The following is a 6,698-nucleotide window of genomic DNA, read 5'->3' on the forward strand; positions in this document are numbered from 1 at the left end:
TACCGACGTCTAAAACCTCCGAAAATGTGGATAAGAGGACGTGCGCTTTGGATTAGCCGTAGGTTTTGCCGGATAGAGTGCCGCCGTCACGGACCACGCGAAACATGCGTTATCACTAGTTTCTAAATTTATCAGAGCTTTCCTACTTGTGATAGCGGATGGCAAATTAATTCTACAACCCGCGTGCAACGGGTTAAAACGATTAATGTTAACTATTAAATAATGAATTTTGTGTAAAGCCCATCCACTATCATGCTCTTGAAATTCACTTAATTTTTTTATAATAACGTCTAAAATGTTTTCCCTATACTAATCACTAAAGTTATCAGTCTTATACAATGTAGCATTAGTCGTACTAATGTTTTTATCATCACTATTGTTCTTAGAGATGAATTGTCCGTTAAATACACAGTTAACCTTAACACTATTTGCACTAACAAATACCTTATCTATACGCGTACGCACTAATACTTCCGCGTCTACTAAAAAATCCTTAGGCTCTATATAATTACTATTAACTACCATACCGCTGCATATTCGACTTCGAAACGCCGAATCAAGCTCCTCCCACATAAGTCCTTGTACGTCATTGCTACAACCAGCCCCTGATTTAATATAATTCAATTCCCTCTGCGCTCGTAGCAACAGACACTTTATACACGCGATTTCGGTGAAATTCTTTTGACGCGTTCCAACGGGCAAAGCTCGATCCGCGTTGCTCAATCGTCGAATATGCTCGCGACATTCCAGTACCCACGCATCGTACTCATTCGTGCTATTAATTGTAAAAAATTTTCTTCGCAATTCAGTCGACATTTTGTGTGTTTCTTAAAGAAATGACTCTGTCATACGGTGAACAACAACAATAAATTAATAATTGCGAATGCGTCTCTCGCGAAGAGTAACGCTTATATATATCGAATAGAGAATGAAAGTAGGGTTATCTACACATCCCATTGTTTTGTCCGAAACGCATACTGACATTGATATACATTGTTTTTTTTCAGAAGTCTTTTATTCCTTTATATATTGATCATATACAGATTTCATAAAGTAGACATTTTGCAGTGAACATATACCATAATGATTCATACACTTGGGTAACGGTGGTTCGAAATTTTTACTCCATCCAAGATTAAATTTACCCCACTCACACTCCTTCGCATTGTATATATTTTCTAAGTTGCAAATTTTTCTCAACCAATCATATTTCTCCCGTCCTTTCACGAAAATCCAATCTTCCTCGTACGACGTTACATACTTTCTTATTACATCTTTATACTTGTAATAAGGTGAATGACCGTCGGTCCAATTGAATCCATGTCGATTAAAATAAAGCCAACTTTAAAAAGAAAGAATCATATACACAACATTACATTTAAAAAAAAAAATACTTACTCATTCTCTTGTCTCTCGAGATCGCTCAACCAAGCTTCTTGAAATGGTGGTGAAAATACATTGTGATACACTTCATTATCACACAACACCGCAAATTCTTTAACTATAAAACTTTTGTCGGTCAATACAAAACCTTGAAAATCAACGAATGTCGGTGTCATTATCGTCGTCGTCAGTCGCTCGATGCAATAATGAACGATCTTTTTTTTCGCATTTAAGAAAATATTTTCCCCCTCCAACAGGGGAACAAATAACGTATTAAAATTTAATGTTTTTAAAAGGAGGGGATAATTTCTAAGAAATTTTTTTTTCCCATTGTTACCTATAGTTTCTTTACAGTATAATACGATAGGAAAAAAAAATATCTTCCAGAGATTAAGAAAGAAAGGGCTTCGTATCAAATGTAACTTTATATTTTAAAGAAACGATAAAATCTTTCTCTCTACGGAGATATTTCTTCGAATGTTTCATTTCAGTTTTTTTCTTCATCGAGAATGGCACGAGCGCAACAATACATAGAATAACTCACATAATGGATATAGAAGGGTTTTTAGTTTATAAAAAAGAACTTAAATATAAAGATATAGCTATAATTGATTTAAAAAGTAACCAAATTTCTTACGCATCTTTTCGTTTGCGTGACAGTATGAAAAACCTTAGTGAGAAAGACAAAAAAACTGTGTGGTATTTGCTGAATATGGTGCATGGTATAAAATATAGTGATACGGGATTCGAGAAATACGAGCAGGAGGATGTGGAAGATTTTATTAGAGGTTGCCTAACGTTCGAGAATCCCGTAGTAGCCTACAAGGGAGGGAACATTGAAAAAAATCTATTGAATAGGATGAATGTGGATAATATTAATTTAGAAGTGAATGGTTGCCCTAAGTTTAAGGATTTAATTAAATTATATGATTTTGAAAAAACTCCGTGCAATTTACACGTTCGAGAGAAGAACTTGAACAATGAACGTATCCACTGTCCGTACGAGGAGGTGTCAGTTTTTGCCAAATGATTAAAAGCAAAAATGTGATCCTTTTAAAATCATAGAGAAATAAAGAGGGGAAAACAAGTCCTCGCAGCCTCATTCAATGTTACAACATCGTCGGTGCTGGACACACACACACAGTAAGAAAAAATGAGCTGCGAAAAGTGTAAATTAATCATGATTCAAGAGGATATTGTTCCTCTTTCACCCACTCTTCCCAGAGAATTGACAGAGGAATACGTCAATCGAATTAACGATTTCTTCAATCGTTACTTCGAAGAGTATGAACGGAAACTTCATCATTATTTGCATAAAAACTGTAAGTATTTATTTAATAATAATATTTTTACATTTCCATAATTATTATTATTTGTTTGTATTTTTTTCTTTAAAATTAAAGTGAAGAAAGACGAAGAGACTGAGGAAAAAGATATTGAGTCAAAGGATACGAAGAAGGAAGAAGATAAAGAGGAGAAAAAAATAGAGGAGAAGGAGGAAGAATGTAAGTATTTATTTTATTTTTTTTACCTTTTCATAATTATTATTATTATTATTACCTGTTTGTATTTTTAAAATAAACTGAAGAAAGAAGAAGAAGAAGAGAAACAAACCGGAGAAGATATTGAGTCAAAGGAGATGAAGAAGGAAGAAGAGGAGAAAAAAATAGAGAAGGAGGAAGATATTGAGACAAAGCAAACGAAGAAGGAAGAAGAGAAGAAAGTAGTGGTGAAGGAGGAGGAGGAGGAGGAGAAAAAAAAGATATTGCGTCAAAGCAGACTAAGAAGGAAGAGGAATCACCACATTTCTTTTTCTTTTACTATTAAATTATTTTATAGAATATAGTTTAGAAACATACATTAATGATTCCTTTATGAAATAAATGAAAAAATTATTATAATATTTAATGTTTTTTTTTCTTAGAAAGGGATAAATTCTAAGATTTTTTCCCATTGTTACCTACAGTTTCTTCACAGTATAATACAATGGCAAAAAAATATCTTCCGGAGATTAAGAAAGAATGGACTACTTATCAAATGTAACTTTCACGCTTAACTGAACCCAGTCTATTGTCCTAACACGAGATAATATACCTCAACTATACCCCACTACCTTATAGTTTGGGGGGTACCCATGTTACGTCTCCCCTCTTACATGAAATTCCTGTAGTAGATCTGTGGATGGGTGCGCTCATTCTACTTTGTGCACTTGAGCAGATATAAGACAATTATTATTGAAAAAAACAAAAAAATGTACGATAAAATTTATTCTCAACTTTACGATTTCCTGTGGTACCTAAAACGGATAAATCCAGATTGTCAATCAGCCCCCTATTACACAATATAAAATTACTTTTTCCTTATATTATTAATGTACGTTTTAACCAATAGTAATTTTATATTGTGTAATAGGGGGATGATTGACATTTTTGCTTCACGTGAAAATAATACATAAAATAATATATTTATTTTTTTAATCATTCGCATGCAGTTTTACGCGAAAAAATTATCGAGAAGGAGCACACGCAATACATGCGGGAGGGCATTAAAACGAGGAATGCTGAATGGGAAGAAGAGATTGTGAGGAAAGTAAATTTCCAAGAAGATTTCGACTTTTTCGGCATCCGTTGGATGCAGGAAGGGGTTTGGGGGTCACCCAACCTCCAACACGAAGACCCTCATGACGAGGAAGGGTGGCCCCCTATCAGAAGCGAGAAATATATTATTAATTTTTTTAATATTTAATTATTATATTGAATTATAAATTTTTTTATGTGTGTATTATTAAAAATATATTTATAAATTTTAATTAAAAACTCCAAATATCGTTCATTTTACAACCCCGAAATTCTATTTCTTCTTCTCCTTCTCCTTCTCCTTCTCTTTCTCTTTCTGCATGCGGACAGTCGAGCGAAGCCAGGAGGAAGGCAGGCGTGCAATTCCATGAGGATTCTGGACCGGTGCCTACTCTCTTATCTCAAGCGACGCGATATAGACTTCGCACTTCTCTTTCTCTCCTTCTCTCCTTCTCTCTCTAAGGCGTCCACTGCTTAACGTAATAGGGGGGGAGGTCACATGTCTACCCCACACCAAAGGAGTTTAACGTGGGTGACACACACAATGCGCACAACCGCAGAGGGGGCAATTCCCCTACTTTCCCTACACCCGCGGGACCCCGACCCCCTCGCCCATCGGTCTCAGCCGAGGAGTGGGGCAATTCTCCTACTTCCCCTACCCCCGCGGAACCCCGACCCCCTCGCCACCCGGTCATAGAACCCTCCTAGCTACTCTACTAACGCAAATATTAATAATTAAATTAACCATTTAAATACATGTTTAATTTATTACTAATACTTATGTTTCAGAATGTCGAGCAACGAATCGGCGGCTGAAAGTAAGTAAACCTTTTTCATCGTCCTAGAAATTTTACATTTTCAGACTTTTCTTATTTAATTAAATTAATATGTTTATTTCAGATCAAATTCAAGATGTCATGGCCAGTGTGGCGGCGGTTGGCCCCACCATTATCCAGCGAATTGCTGCGTTGGAGGACCTGGTGAGGAGGTTGGTGGAGCACCAGGGGCAGCAGCAGCCGCAACAACAGCAACAGGAGCAGCAGCAACAACAGCAGCAGCAACAACAGCAGCAGCAACAACAGCAGCAGCAACAGCAAATGGTGTCGGCGCGTCACCGTAAGTATTAATTGTTTTATTTATATAGTATACATATTGGCATTTCAATTACTATACTTATATAAAAATTTCTCTGTAATGTAGCTCTTGTAATTTGAATTAATTCCTATTTATTATTTTACAGATAAAACATCTGAAGGTGGGAAGGCGCGCCGACATTGGGCACAATTGCGGGGACGAGGACGGGGTGGAAGAGGAGGAAGATATGGAGGAAGAGGAGGAGGGTATGGAGGAAGAGGAGGAGGAGGATGGGGTGGTGGAGGGAGAGGGTGGGGTGGAAGAGGAGGGTTTGGCCCTGTAATAAAAAATTATTATTTAAGTTAATAAAAAAATAAATAAATAAATAAATGTGTATCATATTTATTATTTCTATCTCCTTCCAATTTATTAAATAATTAACATTAAAGGTACCACGTATAGGTTACAAGTCATTTTGCAAATTAAACATAAATAAAATAATTATCGGTGCGTTTAGTGTTAATAATATTACAGACTAGAGCTTTAAGCAAAATGTCCATATTACTTAATTAAATTAATCCTTAATAAGACTCTAACTTCAATTATAAGTAGTTAATAATAAAATTGAGACCAACATAATTAAAATCATTTCTATAGAACTAAAATAACAGTTCAAGGTGAAAAAGGTATAGATTTACTGTTATGGAATATTCTTCATGTTTGCTTTTTCCGATTTATACATATTCTCGTTATCCTTAACTAACGTATCAATTATAGCCTAGCGATCAAGAAAATGTTTTGCTCGAAATTGTTGCCTAAACGAAGGTATGATGGAAAACGATAGAATTATCTTTATGGAAGCTATATTACAAGAAAATATAAATAAGATATCGAAGAAAGCTTCATTAACATTGCTATTTTATTTACGAGACAACATAAAATTGCGTAACGCATGTGGTTAAATGTCCGCTGGCTATGCTTATCACCGCAGACTCGAGTCCTTCTGAATTTTTTTTCACTTTTATATAAAATGTTTATATTGAAATAATGATTTCTGATAAAAATTGCTAATATAATCATTATTAATAATGGAATGAAGAATTAAATTGTAATTGCATGATATAGGATGTAGGTATTAATGTTACACATTATTATTACATGTAAAAAGCCTACTTCTATTGATTATTTAACGATATAAGTAAAGAAACATATTTTTCCATTGTTATTTTTTTTTCTGAAAATAGACGTTTATTATATTTCATGCTTCATAATGCTGAATAGCGTTTGCATTAACAACTTCGAAAATAATGTTGAAATTGATTTTCGGAGATTCGAATATTTTTAATTTGCATAATTTCTATTCGGCCTCATATATATGTATATTGTGCAATTATAACTCTGCATACGATTTCAGCTTTAAAACTATGTTGAAGAAAGAAATACGATAAGTATCATTTCACGAGAACCTCCGTTTACATTGTCCGTTTATACAAGAAATGTCGAAAGGTTGTGTAGCACAGGTGGCTAAGTGTCTGCTCGTAACGCAGATTGTCGCGTGTTCGAGTCTCATTGGATATTTTTTTTTTTTAATTTTGTTTAAGATTTGTATACATTCTAAGATTGCTTTTTAAAATAAATTATTAATTTAATGTTTATTATTAATGG

The sequence above is a fragment of the Prorops nasuta genome, unplaced genomic scaffold (genome assembly GCF_024137725.1).
Source record: "Prorops nasuta isolate Cenicafe-Biocafe unplaced genomic scaffold, Cenicafe_Pnas_1.2 PNAS00001, whole genome shotgun sequence".
Classification (NCBI taxonomy): Eukaryota; Metazoa; Arthropoda; class Insecta; order Hymenoptera; family Bethylidae; genus Prorops; species Prorops nasuta.